This window comes from Piliocolobus tephrosceles, chromosome 3 (genome assembly GCF_002776525.5).
Source record: "Piliocolobus tephrosceles isolate RC106 chromosome 3, ASM277652v3, whole genome shotgun sequence".
NCBI classification, from domain to species: domain Eukaryota; kingdom Metazoa; phylum Chordata; class Mammalia; order Primates; family Cercopithecidae; genus Piliocolobus; species Piliocolobus tephrosceles.
In genome coordinates, this window is record NC_045436.1 from 85,438,492 (window position 1) to 85,454,719 (window position 16,228).

Below are 16,228 nucleotides of genomic sequence, written 5' to 3' on the forward strand. Positions count from 1 at the left end.
TGCTATGTCTATTCTATTTGCATTTGTTTCATAGTCTCATTAGGTTCATTTTCCCCCTAATTTTTCATTTGTGGTAAAATGCACATAACAACATTTACCATTTTAGCCACTTTAAAGTGTACAGTTCCGTGGCATTAAATGCATTCATAGTGTTCTGCAGCCCTCACCACCACCTCCAGCACTCTTTTCATCTTGTAAAAGTGAAACTCTGTAACTATTAAACAATAACTGTCTCTTCTCTCCCATCCTCAGCCCTGGGCAACCATCTCCATTTTCCTTTTCTATGATTTCAACTATTCTAAGTACCTCATACAGGTAGGATCTTATGTATTTGCCCTTTGTGCCTGGCTTATTTTACTTGCCATAATGTCCTCAAGGTTCATCCAGGTTATAAGATGTCATAATTCCCTTTCTTTTTAACGTTGAATAATATTCCATTTTCTGAATATTCCACATTTTGCTCATCTATTTATCTATTAAGGGATACTTGAGTTGCTTCTGTGTTTTAGCTACTGTGAATAATGCAATCCTACCAACAATGCTCGAGAATTCCAATTCCAGTTTCTCCACATCCTTGCCAACACTTCTGGCTTATTTTTTAAAATATATTAGCCATCCTAATTGGTGCAAAGTGGTATCTCACTGTAGTTATGATTTGCTTTTCCCTTATTATTAGTGATGCTGAGCATCTTTTCATATGCTGATGGGCGCTTTGTATATTTTCTTTGGCGAAAAGTCTATTCAAGTGCTTTGCTCATTTTTTATTCAGGTTGTTTATTTTGTTGTTGTTGTTGTTGAGTTTTGGAGCTCTTTCTACATTCTGGATATTAATCTCTTATCAGATATACAAATATTTTCTCCTATGCTGTAAATTGCTCTTTTGTTTTGTTGATAGTGTCTTCTGATGCACAAACTTTAAAATTTTCCCTTTAAATGAAATGAAAGTCCAACTTTTCTGTTTCTTCTTTTGTTGCCTGAGCCTTTGTCATATCCAAGAAATTACTGCCAAATTCAATATCATGAAATTTTTGCCCTATGTTTTCCTTTATGAGTTTTATATTTTTAGATTTCTGATCCATTCTGAGTTAATTTTGTATATGGTGTTAGATAAGGGTCTAACTTCATTCTTTTGCACTCAAATATCCAATTTTCCCAGCACCATTTGTTGAAAAGATTGTCTTTTCCCCATAAAATAGTCTTGTCATCCTTGTAAAATATAATTTGACCATATATGCAAGGATTTATTTCTGGTTCTTTATTCTGTTTCATTAGTCTGTATTTATGCCAGGACCACAATGTGTTGATTTACTGTAACTTTGTAGTAAGTTTTGAAATCAGGAAGTACGAGTTCCTCCAGCTTTATTCTTCTTTTTCAAGATTGTTTTGGCCTATTCTTGTCCCTTGAGATGCCATATGAGTTTTAGGATGGGTTTTTTTTTTTTTTTTTTCTGCAAAAATATTTGGAATTTTGATAAAGATTACATTGAATCTATAAATCACTTTGGGTAGTATTGACATCTTAACAATATTAAGTCTTTCCATCCATGAACATATCTTCTCATTTATTTATATCTTTAATTTATTTTAATAATATTTTGTAGTTTGCATTGTACAAGTCTTTCTCCTCTTTGATTAGGTTAATTCATAAGCATTTCATTCTTTTTGATGCTATTGTGAATGGATACACTTTCTTAATATTTTTTTCAGATTGTTCATTGCTACTGTATAGAAGAAATGCAACTGATTTTTGTGTGTTGACTTTATATTCTGCTATTTTACTGAATTTATTAGTTCCAACAATTTTTGGGGTGAACATTTAGTTTTCCACATATGAGATCATACAATTTTAGAACAGAGAGAATTTTACTTATTTTTTTCCACTTTGGATGCCTTTATCTCTTTTTCTTGCCTAATTGCTCCAGCTAGAATTTTCAGTACTATGTTGAAAAGAAGTGGCAAAGGCTGGGCGCAGTGGCTCACACCTGTAATCCTAGCCCTTTGGGAGGCTGAGGTGGGTGGATCCCGGGGTCAGGAGTTCAAGACTAGCCTGACCAATGTAGTGAAACCCCATTTCTACTAAAGATACAAAAAAAAAAAAAAAAATAGCCATGCATGGTGGTAGGCACCCGTAATCCCAGCTACTCGGAGGCTGAGGCAGGAAAATCACTTGATTCCATGTGGCAGAGATTGTAGTGAGCTGAGATGGTGCCATTGCACTCCCACCTGGGTGACAGGGCAAAACTCCATCTCAAAAAAAAAATAAAGAGAAAGAAGTGGCAAGTGCAGGCGTCTTGTTTCTGATCTTAGAAGAGAAGCCTTCAGTCTTTCACCATTGAGTATTATGTTTGCTGCAATTTTTTTATATATGGCTTTTATTATGTTAAGGTAGTTTCTTTCTATCCCTTGCTTGTTGGATTAAAAAATTTTTTTATTTCAATAGCTTTTGGGGTACAAGTCGTTTTTGGTTACATAGACTGATTATATAGTAGTGAATTCTGACATTTTAGTGCACCTATCACCTGAGTAATGTATGTTGTACCCAATAAGTAGTTTTGTATTCCATATAGAATAATGGCCTCCAGCTGCATCCAGGTTGCTGCAAAAGACATTATTTCATCCTTTTTATGGCTATATTCCATAGCATGCATATATATAGCATATATATAACTCATTGGTCAGTGGGCACTTAAGTTGGCTTCATATCCTTGCAATTGTGAATTGTGCTGCAATAAACATACATGTACATGTGTCTTTTTCATATAATGACTTCTTTCCTTTGGGTAGATATCCACTAGTGGGATGGCTGGATCGAATAGTAGATCTACTTCTAATTCTTTAAGGAATATCCATACTATTTTTCATAGAGGTTGTATTAATTTACATTCCCAACAGCAGAGTAGAAGCATCTCCTTTCATCACAACTACATCAACATTTATCATTTTTGACTTTTTGATAATAGCCATTCTTACTGGAGTAAGGTGGTATCCCATTGTGGTTTTAATTTGCATTTCCCTAACAATTAGCAATGTTGAGCATTTTTTCATGTTTGTGGGCCATTTGTATATTTTCTTTTGAGAAATGTCTATTTATGTCCTTTGCCCACTTTTTGATGGGGTTGTTTTTTTCTTAATTTGTTTGAGTTCCACGTAGATTCTGGATATTATTCCTTTGTCAGAGGCATAGTTTAAAAATATTTTCTCCAGTCTGGATTGTCTGTTTATTCTGATGATTATTTCTTTTGCTGTGCAGAATCTTTTTAGTTTAATCAGGTCTCATTTATTTATTTTTGCTTTTTTTCCATTTGCTTTTAGGGTTTTAGTCATAAATACTTCTCCTAGGCCACTGTCCAGAAAAGTTTTTTCAAAGTTATCTTCTAGAATTTGTATGCTTTCAGTCCTAGATTAAGTCTTTGATCCATCTTGAGTTTATCTTTGTATGAGGTGAGAGATAGGGATCCAGTTTCATTCTTCTACATGTGGATATCTAGTTTTCCCAGCATCATTTATTAAATAGGATTTCCTTTTCCCAATTGACGTTTTTGTATGCGTTGTTGAAAATCAACTGTTTATAAGCATTTGACTTTATTTCTGGGTTCTCTATTCTGTTCCCTTAGTCTATCTGCCTCCTTTTGTGAGTGCCATGTTGTTTTGGTAACTACAGCCTTATAGTATAACTTAAAGTCCAGTAATATGATGTCTCCAGATTTGTTCTTTTTGTTTAGGATCGCTTTGGCTATTCGGGGTTTTTTTGGTTCTATATAAATTTTAGGATAGTTTTTGCTATTTCTGTGAAAAATGATGTTGGTATTTTGATGGGAATTGCATTGAATCTGTAGATTGCTTTGGGCAGTATGATCATTTTCACAGAATTGATTCTTCCAATCCATTAGCATGGAATGTGTTTCCATTTGTTTGTGTCATCATTATTTATTTCAGCAGTGTTTTGTAATTCTCCTTGTAGAGATTTTTCACCTCCTTGGTTAAGTATATTTCTAGTTATTCAATTTTCTTTTTTTTTTCTTTTTTCTTTCTTTTTCTTTTCTTTCTTTTTTTTTTTTTTTTTTTTTTTTTTTTTTTTTTTTTTTTTTTTTTTGCAGCTGTTGTAAAAGGAATTGAGTTCTTTATTTGATTCTCAGCTTGCTCATTGTTGGTGTATAGCAAGCAGCACTCCTGATTTGTGTACTTTACTGAATTTGCTTATTAAATCTAAGAGTCTTTTGAAGGAAAATTTTGGGTTTCCTAGGTATAGAGTCATGTCACCAGAGAGCAGTGAAGTTTGACTTTCTCTTTTCCAAAATGGATACCTTTATTTCCTTCTCTTACCTGTTTGCTCTGGCTAGGACTTCCAGTACTATGTTGAATAGGATTGGTGACAGTGGGCATCCTTGTCTTTTTCCAGTTCACAGGAGGAATTCTTTCAACTCTTCTTCCTTCAATATGATGTTGGGTTTGTTGAGGGTTTTTATCATAAAGGGATGCTGAATTTTATTGAGCACTTTTTTCCTGCATCTATTGAGATGATCATATGATTTGTGTTTTTAATTCTGTTTATGTGATGTATCACATATATTGACTCATGTATGTTTAAGCATCTCGGCAACCTGGGGATGAAATATACTTGATCATGGTGTATTATCTTTTTGATTTGCTGTTAGATTCAGCTAGCTAGTATTTTATTGAGACTTTTGCATCTATGTTCAAAAGAAATATTGGTCTGTAGTTTTCTTTTTTTGTTGTATCCTTTCCTGGTTTTTGTATCAGAGTGATGCTGGCTTCATAGAATGATTTAGGTAAGATTCCTTCTTCCTCTATCTTTTGTAATGGTTTCAGTAGGATTGATGCCAATTTTTCTTTGAACGTCTGATAGAATTCAGCTGTGAATCCATCTGGTCCTGGTTTTTTTTGTTGTTGCTGTTGTTGTTGTTGGCAAATTCCTTGTTACTTCTCCCATCTCACTGCTTGTTATTGGTCTAATCAGGGTTTCTATTTCTTCCTGACTTTATCTAAGAGGGTTGTATGTTTCCAGGAATTTATCCATTTCCAATAGGATTTCTAGTTTGTGTGCCTAGAAATGTTCATAGTAATCTCAAATGATCTTCCACCCCCCACCCCGCCCCCGTGGTGTCAGTTGTGATGTCTCAATTTCATTTCTAATTGAGCTTATTTGAATCTTTTCTCTTCTTGGTTAATCTTGCTAATGGTCTATCAATTTTGTTTATTTTTTCAAAGAACCAGCTTTTTGTTTCATTGATCTTTTGTATTTTTTTGTTTGTTTGTTTGTTTTGTTTTTAATTTCTTTTGATTCTGCTCCGATCTTTGTTATTCCTCTTCTTCTGCTAGCTTTGGATTTAATTTGTTATTTTTTCCCGAGTTCCTTAGATTGTAACATTAGAATGCCAATTTGTGATCTTTTAGACTTTTTAATGCGGGCATTCAGCACTATAAACTTTCCTTTTAGCATTCCATTTGCTGTATCCCAGAGTTTTGATAACTTGTGTCATTATCATCATTTATTTCAAAGACTATTTAAATTTCTATCTTGATTTCTTCATTAACCTCAAAATCATTCAGGAACAGATCGTTTAATTTCCGTGTATTTGTATAGCTATGAGGGTTCCTTGTGGAGTTAATTTCTAGTTTTATTCCACTGTGGTCTGAAAGATAATTGATATTATTTTAATTTCTCAAAATTTATTGAGACTTGTTTTGTGACCTATTTTATGGTCTGTCTTGGAGGCTGTTCCATGTGCTGATGAGAAGAATGTATATTCTGCAGTTCTTGGGTAGAATGTTCTATAATACCTGTTATGTCCATTTGTTCTAGAATATAAAGTTAAGTCTGTTTTTTCTTTGTTGACTTTCTGTCTTGATGATCTGTGTAGTACTGTCAGTGGAGTATTGAATTTTCCCACTATTATTGTGTTGCTGTCTTAGATCTAGTAGTAATAGTTTTATGAAAATAGGAGCTCCTGTGTAAGGCACACAGGAATTTAGAATTATATCTTCCTGTTGAAATTATCCTTTTATCATTATAAAATGGCCTTTTTGTCTTTTTCTGTTGTTGCTTTAAAGACTACGTGATCTAAGAATAACTATTCCTGTTCGCTTTGGTTTCCATTTGCATAGAATATCTTTTTCCACTTTTTTACTATGAATTTTTATTTATCTTTACGTTTTAGGTAAGTCTCTTGAAGACAGTTTATATTTGGTTTGTGATTTTTGTATCCATTATGCCAGTCTGTATATTTTAAGTGGAGCATTTAGCCATTTACATTTAACATTAATATTGAGATGTGAGGTACAGTTTCATTTATCATGTCATTGTTACCTAGATACTTTCAGTTTTTCTCATTGTGTAACTGTTTTATAGGCCCTGTGGATTTTATGCTGTCAAGAAGTTCTATTTTGGTACATATCAAGCCTGGCTGTTCTTGGTGTATAGGAATGTTAGTGGGGTTTTTTGGTATGTTGATTTTGTATACTGAAACTTTGTTGAATTTGTTCATCAGCTGAAGGAGCATTTGGGCCAAGACTATGGGGTTTCCTAGATACAGAGTCATGTCATCTGCAAACAGGAATACTTTGACTATTTTGATCCCCTTTCTTTCTTTCTGTTGCCTGATTGTTCTGGCCAGTATTTCCAATACTATGTTGAGTAAGAGTGGTGACAGAGGGCATTCTTGTCTTGTGCCAGTTTTTAAGGGGAATGCTTTCAGCTTTTGCCTATTAAGTATGTTGTTGGCTGTGGGTTTGTCATAGATGGCTCTTATTAGTTTAAGATATGTTCCTTCAATACCTAGTTCATTGAGAGTTTTTAACATGGAGGGATATTGAACTGTATCAAAAGCCTTTTCTGCATCTGTTGAGATGATCATGTGGTTTTTGTCTTTAGTTCTGTTTATGAGATGAATCACGATTACTGATTTGCATATGTTGAACCAACCTTGCATCCCAGGGATGAAGCCTACTTGATTGTGATGAATTAGCTTTTTGATGTGCTGCTGGATTTGGTTTCCCAGTATTCTGTTGAGGATTTTTGCATCGATGTTTGCCACGGATATTGGCCTGAAGTTTTCTTTATTTGTTGTGTTTCTGCCAGTCTTTGGTATCAGGATGATGCTGGCCTCATAGAAGGAGCTGGGGAGGAGTTCTTCCTCCTCAATTTTTTGGAACAGCTTCAGTAGGAATGATATCAACTTTTATTCATACCTGTGGTTGAATTTGGCTGTGAATCCCTCTGGTACTGAGCTTCTTTTGGTTGGTAAGCTATTTACTACTTATTCAGTTTTGGAGCTCATTATTGGTCTGTTCAGAAATTGAATTTCTTCCTGGTTCAGTTTTGGGAGGGTGTATATGTCCAGGAATTTATCCATTTCTTCTAGCTTTTCTGGTTTGTGTGCATAGTGTGTTCAGAATAGTTTCTGATGATTGCATTTCTGTGAGGTCGGTGGTATTACCTGTTTTGTCATTGCCAGTTGTGTTCATTTGGATCTTTTTTCTTCATTAGTCTAGCTAGCAATATAGCTTAATATTTTTTTCAAAAAAAAACCCCAGATCTTGGATTCATTGATCTTTTGAATGGTTTTCATGTCTTGATCTTCTTCTATTCAGCTCTGACTTTGATTAGTTTGTGTCATCTGCTAGCTTTGAGGTTGGTTTGCTCTTCCTTCTTTAGTTCTTTTATTTGTGATGTTAAGTTGTTAAACTGAGATATTTCTAACTTTTCGGTGTGGGCATTTAGTGCTATATATTTCCCTCTTAACACTACCTTAGCTGTGTCCCGGAGATTCTGGTATGTTGTGTCTTTGTTTTCATAGGTTTCAATGAACTCCTTGATTTCTCCCTTAATTTCATTATTTACCCAAAAATCATTCATGAACAGGTTGTTTCATTTCCATGTAATTGTGTGGTTCTGGGCAATTTTCTTACTCTTTAATTCTAATTACATTGTACTATGGTCTGAGGGAGTGGTTGGTATAATTTTCAGGGGTTTTTGTGCATTTGCTGAGCATAATTATATGTCTGATTGTGTGGTTGATTTCAGAGTATGTGCCATGTGGCAATGAGAAGAATGTATATTCTTTTTTTCCTGTTTGTTTCTTTGTTTTTTTGAGACAGAGTCTTACTCTGTTGCCCAGGCTGGAGTGCAGTGGCATTATTTCAGTTCACTACAACCTCCACTTGCCTGGTTCAAGCAATTCTCCTGCCTCAGCCTCCCGAGTAGCTGGGAGTACAGGTGACCACCACCACGCCCGGCTAGTTTTTGTGTTTTTGGTAGAGGTGGGGTTTCACCATGTTGGTCAAGCTGGTCTCAAACTCCTGACCTCAAATGATCCACCAACCTTGGCATCCCAAACTGCTGGGATTACAGGCATGAGCCACCAAGTCTGGCCTATTCTGTTGTTTTTTGGTGGAGAGTTCTGTAGAGGTCTAGAGGGTATAATAGAGACTGTAAGGAAGAAGCATTATTCGAAGTACTCCTTGCCTGTTTAACTCACCCTTCCTGCAGGAGTAGTTGGGGGCCAAGAACAAGTCCCGGTGCACCATAGCCCCATGCAGGATTCCCAGCTTTCTCTGCCTTAAACCAGCATCTGTGGCTTCCTTCTGTCCCCTCTCAATGCCTTTTCTTTGAAGATTTACTAGGAGCACACCAGTCTTCCCAGTGTCTTGGTCACTTGGTGGGATATGTTCCTCCTGCTTGCATGCAGTTGGCCATCTTGGAATGAACTCAGGATTAGTATCTTTCAAAAATTCTGAAAAGCTCCCAGCTTTTAGCACTTCAAATAATGCTCTTCCTTACATTCTCTATTATACCCTCTAGATCTCCAAGTAAACATTAGTTGTACCTTCTTATTTAATCCTCAACATCTAACCTCTCTCACATATTTTACATGTCTATTGCACTCTGTAAAATTTTCTTGGCTTGTTCATTAATCCCTTTAACTTTGTACAATTTACTATTTAGTTCATTATACAACTCAGCTCTTTATTCAACTTAGTCATTTATTGATTAAACAAAATAATTAAGTTTTAATTATTATGAGCTTTTATTTTAAGATTCTGTATTATCTTTTAAAATCCACTTGATCATTTTTATAGTCTCTTGTTTCTTGCTCACAATTTCAAACCATTACTTGTTTTTTGACCTATTAAATACCCTTTTTATATCTCTAATAATTTCAGTATCTCAAGACTTTGTGGATATAATTATGGTGTGTTTTAGGATTTTTTAAAATCTTGCATTCCTATGGCCGGGGATGGTGGCTCATGCTTGTAATCTCAGCACTTTAGGAGGCCGAGGTGGGTAGATCATGAGGTCAGGAGTTCGAGACCAGCCTGGCCAACCCAGTGAAACCCTGTCTCTACTAAAAATACAAAAAAAAATTAGCTGGGTGTGGTAGTGGGTGCCTGTAATCCCAGCTACTCAGGAGGCTGAGGCGGGAGAATCACTTGAACCCAGGAGGCGGAGGTTACAGTGAGCCAAAATCATGCCACTGAGCTCCAGCCTGGGCGACAGAGCTAGACACCGTCTCAAAAAAAAAAAAAAAAAAAAAAAAAAAATCTCGTATTCCTTGCAATGTAGCTGCAAGGAACAGTTGAAGCCTGACTTGAATTTCTATTCAATTTCATTAAGCTTTGTTCTTAATTTCCTTTATTCTATTTTCTTTTGGCTTATTGTATTTGTATTTTTTTTTTACTTATTTAGTTAAGAGTCAAATCATTTTCACTCGTGCTTCTTTTCTTGTATGTGAACTTAAGTCTGTAAATTTTCTGTAAGCAGTGCTTTACCTAAATTCCACGTTTTAATTTGTAATATTTTTCTTATCCTTATAACAGATATCTTCTATTTACTTTAGTCATTTCTTCTGTGACCCATCAGTTATATTGTAGGAATAAATATTTTCTTTCTTTTTTTTTTTTTTTTTGAGATGGATTCTCACTCTGTCGCCCAGGCTGGAGTGCAGTGGTCGGATCTCAGCTCACTGCAAGCTCTGCCTCCCGGGTCTATGCCATTCTCCTGCCTCAGCCTCCCGAGTAGCTGGGACTATAGGTGCCCACCACCACGCCCAGCTACTTTTTTGTATTTTTTTTAGTAGAGACGGGGTTTCACCATGTTAGCCAGGATGGTCTCGATCTCCTGACCTCATGATCTGCCCATCTTGGCCTCCCAAAGTGCTGGGATTACAGGCTTGAGCCATCGTGCCTGGCCTGAGTAAATATTTTCTATCCTAATAGTCTATTAGTTACTGAGAGCTACGTTTAAAATATCACTATTAAGGCTGATTTGTCAAATTCTACCTTCAGCTTTTTTACTTTTTTCTTCTTTTGAAAGCATGTTTTTCGTTTTGAAAGCATGTTATTCAGTACATACAGAATTAGAATTTTCATATCTTCCTAATGAATGGAACACTTTATCACTAGGTAGTGCCTGCTTTTATTTTTGCCTTAAAGTCTATTTTATCTGTATAAAATAGCTATATCCCACACTTCCTTTAATTAGTATTTGCTCAGTATGTATTCTTTTACTTTCGTCTTCCTGTGTGCTTATGTTCTCTACTGTAAATGGCATATAGTTGTTTTTTGAATATAGTTTGATAATATGGTCATTTGAGTTATTATGATTACATATAGATTTGGATCGACTGCCTTGTACTTGTTTTTCTCTTTCGGTTTTCTCCTTTCTTCTGTTGAATTGTTTTCTTTCCTCTACTAGTTTTGAAATTTCACATGCTATTTTATTATTTTAATGGTTGGCCTTGAAATTTTAGCATATATCCTTAATTTAAAAACATCTAAAGTTCATTAATGTCTTTAACTTTTCTGTAATATCATAAAAATGTTTAAATGTTTAAAATACTTACAATTCTCCACAATCTCTCCCAAGCTGTCCTGTCCACCAAATCCCTTATCCAGTCCCCAATGTTCTCCCACCTGGCCACAATAAGCTCTTCCTAGCAGCTTTCATAGCACTATTTTTCTCTATACCACTTATCACCTTTTAGTATACCAAATACCTTGTTTAAATTATTTGTGTTCTTCTTCCCCAACTAGAAGTTAAGTTCCATGAGGAAAGGAATTTGTTTCATGATTTTTTTTTTAATTGCCATATCCCCAGAGCCTAAGATGATTTTGGGCTCCTAGTAAGCCCTTAGTATTTATTTGTTAAGCATTCAATAATTTCAGATCTCAAATCCATATGAGAGCCAGTTAGTGTCCTTGAATTGTTAAGGGATGCTATTTTTTTTTTCTATTGATCACCACCAAGGCTGAGACAAATTATTTTATTGATGTCTCTTTATTTGGAGCATTATTTTTACTTAGTGCTTTTCCTTTTTGGATCCTTTATCTGGATATATTTCCTAAGTATGTTCCCTTTTCCCACTCTTGATTTAAAAATTGTCCAATAATTAAATATTTTTATCTATTTATGGTTCAGTTCATGAAAAACAAATGGGAGAATAGATATTGAGCAGGCAACAGCAGTGTCTGACATAATTATGCTGATGTTACAAAAAAAGATCCCTACTATATACTGTCATAGTTGCAAAAGCAAGTTGCAGAAGAATATGTATATGAGCTTGTTATTGTTAAAAAATAAAACAAACAAAAAACTGAACTTCTGTAAATACGTATATTTGTATGTGCATGGAGATATTTTGAGAAGGCTATACACTAAACTAGAATACAATCAATAATACAGTAATTATCACATTGTAATTAATAAGTAGGGATTGCATCTAATAATAATAAAACATTTACAAGATATCCACTATAATGCCAGGCACTGTTACAAGTGTTTTACAGACATTAACTAATTTAATCTTCAAAATCACTTTATAAGGCTTTACTAACGTAATGTTATCCTTAACTTACATATGAGAAAATTAATACAGGAAGAGCTAAGTAACTTGTCTGAGGTAATAGATCTAACAAATGGTAGTGGTGGAGTTTGAACCCAGGCAATCTGGCTCCCAAGGCTATGCACTTAAACCCCTACTATATCTACATCTCTTTCTCTCGATCTGTATCCATATCTATCTATAGCTATAGCTATTTCTATCTTTATATATAACCTATCTAGATAGATATCACAAGTGTATATTATTTTATAATTCACAAAGAAAGAAAGAAATTACCTCTCCTTAAATCCACCCCCAAATGGCAGTAGTAGTAGCAAAAGCAAGATGAAAGGATAAAGAGGATAGGACAAATTCTAAGCAAAACCTGACTATCAATGAAGATTGTCTTCAGTCCTCCCCCAATACCCCTTTGCCTTTGGGTGCTGTTGCACTTCTCTAAGAGATCAAGGTTCTCCCGATGCATATAGCCAAGCCAGATAAACTGCTCAGAATTCTAAACCCCAGCTTTGTTCTGACTTTCCTCTGAAAACAGCATCCCTATTTTTTTTGCTCTTCGTCTTCCAACTGAGCTAGCTGTCCACCCACTTTAGAGTCATGCATTTTTTCTTGACAAGTTGATAACCACAAAATAATGGGATAATTGTTTGCTCTAGAAGGTGGGAAAGTTTGAGACTGTAGAGAAAGTAACCCTATTATTTCCATTCCCACAGAAATAGTTAACATTTGTATTGTTTTAAAGATCTCAAGGAACTTCCACATGCAGTTGCTCATTTAATTCAATCTTCATGATCACACTGTGATGGTTTTCATGCATAGTTTACAGGTAAGGAAATCAAGGCTCTGTGAGGATAATTAATAGTTATTACTCTACTGTGTTCTCACAGCTGAGTGGCAGAGCTGATCTCAAGTCAGATTATCCTTTTCTCAAACTGCAACAACCTCTTTTTATATAAACTTCCTTGGCCAGGAATCTCCACATATATTATTAATGAATTTTGTGGCTAGAATAGTAAAAATTCACACCACCACTGGAAAAATAAAGCTTGAGTGTGAAAGAAATACAGAGTGAAGTCAATTACATGGTACAGCTTTAATATATAGCTGCATATTTCTGTTATAGCAATCTGAATATCCTTTTAACCTTAGTTTCACTTTGGCTTTGACGTTGTGTTTTATTATATGCATATTATTGGAAAACATTTATTCTTAAAACTGTTTTTCCTTCTTTCCTAAATAGCCTCTCTGCTGCTTTTTCTTTTTTCTTTCTCTTTCTTTTTTTTTTTTTTTTTTTTTTTGAGACAGAGTCTCACTCTGTCACCCAGGCTGAAGTGCAATGGTGCAGTCTTGGCTCACTGTAATCTCAGCCTCATGGGTTCAAGTGATTCCCCTGCCTCAGCCTCCCAAGTAGCTGGGATTGCAGTCATGCACCACCACACTCAGCTAGTTTTATATTTTTAATGGAGACAGCATTTCTCCATGTTGGTCAGGCCGGTCTGAAACTCCTGACCTCAGGTGATCCACTGACCTTGGCCTCCCAAAGTGTTGGCATTAAAGGCATGAGCCACTGTGCCAGGCCCCCTCTGTTGCTTCATCCAGAAATAAAAGACCGGCTATTATAGCTGACTGCTGATTTGGGTTATATATGCTGGTAATATTGTTGACTTACAAATACTTTTATATATAAAATTAGGTATAACTAACTTTTAAAAGATAAAATGTTTAAATGCAGAGAAAGATCTTATAAAAACAAAATGTGTCCACAATGCATTGCAGAGTTTGTAGGTTTAAGAAATGCAAACATAGGAAGTGTTTAGAAACCTGACCATAAAATGATGCAAGTGAAGTCTTTGTTCCTACCATAAACTTGAGTCAAAACAGCAAGCAAAGATATCTCATAAGGTTGCTCAACTCTAAATTCCCTGAGAGATTTTTATACCTGAGGGAGAAGTTGAGTATTTTCACTGACACTTCAACCACCTTGCCCCCACAAAGTTGTTCTCAACAAGTTGTTGAGCAGCATTGGAAAATCTAAGCAGTTTTTATTGACACAATCTGATGTGGTACATTTTAAAGTGCAGCAACTGAAATGTCTGTGAAGCAGGTTAAGTTAACATAGCAATTGAGTCCTGGAATTGAGAACTAAAAGTAACCCAAATGCACGTTTTAGGGATATTCCTTTGCCGACGATCAGGAAAAACTTCCTTGTCCTTGCTAGGATCCCAAATAATTGATAGATTAATCTTATAAGGCATAAAAAGTTTAGAACCTGGAAAAGCAAATGTCAGTCAGAGCAGTTTTTCATCAGCCGCATTTTTATTTTCAAAGAAACTTTAAGTGATAATTGGGCAGTGTCCATACTGGTTTGTCATCTCTCTTACTTGTGAGATTTCCTCCTGTGCTCTATTTCACATACCCCAGGAGTAAAGGACCTCCCTCACACCTTTCTGCCCTCAGTCTCCCACCCCCTACCCAATCATTTCACTATGTATACATACATCAAAATATGTTGTACATCTTGAATATATACATTTTTTAAAAGAAAGGGCCACAATGGTGGTAGACGCAGCCTCCTCGCTGTAGCTTCCCTCATAAGGTGTCCTGTCTTCCTCTTTCATTGTAATGACACCTGATTGTAACTTGCTTTTTCAAATTTGGGGCACTGAGAGGCAGGCTGCTTCTACTTTTCAATAAAAATATTACAAATTAGGCTGGTGCAATGGCTCAACACTTGTAATTCCGGTGCTTCTGGGAAGCTCGGGTGGGAGGATTGCTTGAGCCCAGGAGTTTGAGGATGCAGTGAGTTGCAATTGCACCACTGCATTCCAGCCTGGGTGACAGAGTGAGAACCTGTTTCTGGAAAAAACAAAAAACAAAAACACAAATTAGCAAGCACCCCCAAATTCTCATAATGTAGATCAAGATTTGAGGGCTCCAGGACATCTCATGCATTCATTCTCTCTCCTTGAATAGATTATCTGTTCTTATATAGGTCATATGGATTATTTCTTTTCTCTTTTTTCTTTTTCTTTTCTTTTCTTTTTTTTTTTGAGATGGAGTCTGGCTGTGTCCCCCAGGCTGGAGTGCAGTGGCACGATCTCGGCTCACTGCAAGCTCCGCCTCCCGGGTTCACGTCATTGTCCAGCCTCAGCCTCCCGAGTAGCTGGGACTACAGGCACCTACCACCACGCCCGGCTAATTTTTTGTATTTTTAGTAGAGACAGGGTTTCACCGTGTTAGCCAGGGTGGTCTCAATCTCCTGACCTCATGATCTGCCTGCCTCGGCCTCCCAAAGTGCTGGGATTACAGGCATGAGCCACCGTACCCAGCCTCATGTGGATTATTTCTTTAGCACTAAATAGCCCAAATCTCATAAAACCATGTGCTTTTGGATGCTATTTGTCAAAACTTCCTGCTTTCCTAATGAAGGAAGGATTGGTAGGAGGCAAATGATTCCGAAACATACTCACCTGCAGGTCTGGATTGTCCAAAGATCAACCTAGTATAGCTTTCAAACTGATGTTGGAATTACTCTCCATAGATGTTTGAATATTGAGCCTCTGCCTGAAATGCTGAAGTCAGTGGGCCAGAGAGAGAGTTCATTACTTTTTAAAGTGTCTGTTCACATTCCTGGGGCAGTCTCTTGACATCACACCATTAACTCCTCTACTATGTTGTTTCTCTAGTTGTCTTAGCTTTGTTCCTGGAGTCAGCCAAGAAAACACTCTTTATTTCCACTTGCATATATTGTGACCTGTACATTTATTTTTTACTCTACAGACTCTTTATAGGCCCTTTTGTAAAGTTCCACATTCTCAGGGAGTGGTGTCAACATTGAAGATGTCTCATATACCAGTTACTAGAATCATATTAACTTTAAATGAAATATAATTACTTCTGCAACCAGAGACTAAGATGAAAATTAAACTTCAAGCTTGAAGCAAATCTATTTACACACACTTTTACATACACAGACTCACACACTGCCCTGATGTTTATTGTCCCTTTGATTTCATGGTCTGTGGTCTGGTTTGTGGCTTCCAAAATTTTACATTGCTGTGGGGAGTTCGTCCTTGAAGATATTTAGCTTTCTTACTTGAATACTTCATATAAACTTTTGCTATGTGTGAGGCTTACCATTTATCTCATTATCTCCCCAGTACTATGACTTTTTAAATTAAAACTTTCTGTTTGACAGTTCAAGGATTTTGAAATAACAAGATATGCTTAGTATAAAAGATGAACCATGAAAAATTTCAGTTGAAATTTATTTAATCCACCACTGCTTCACTCCTCATGGAGTCTGATAGTGAATTGAAAAGAAAAACTCCAATCATGCAATTGTTTTCCATTTCATTGAGATTTGGATT

General features: G+C 35.9%; 1 protein-coding gene across 1 annotated transcript in view; it reads left to right on the forward strand.

Moving 5' to 3' along the window:
* ARHGEF38 (Rho guanine nucleotide exchange factor 38) overlaps positions 1–16,228 on the forward strand; it is a 130,565-nt gene that overhangs the window by 24,570 nt on the left and 89,767 nt on the right. The window lies entirely within an intron of this gene.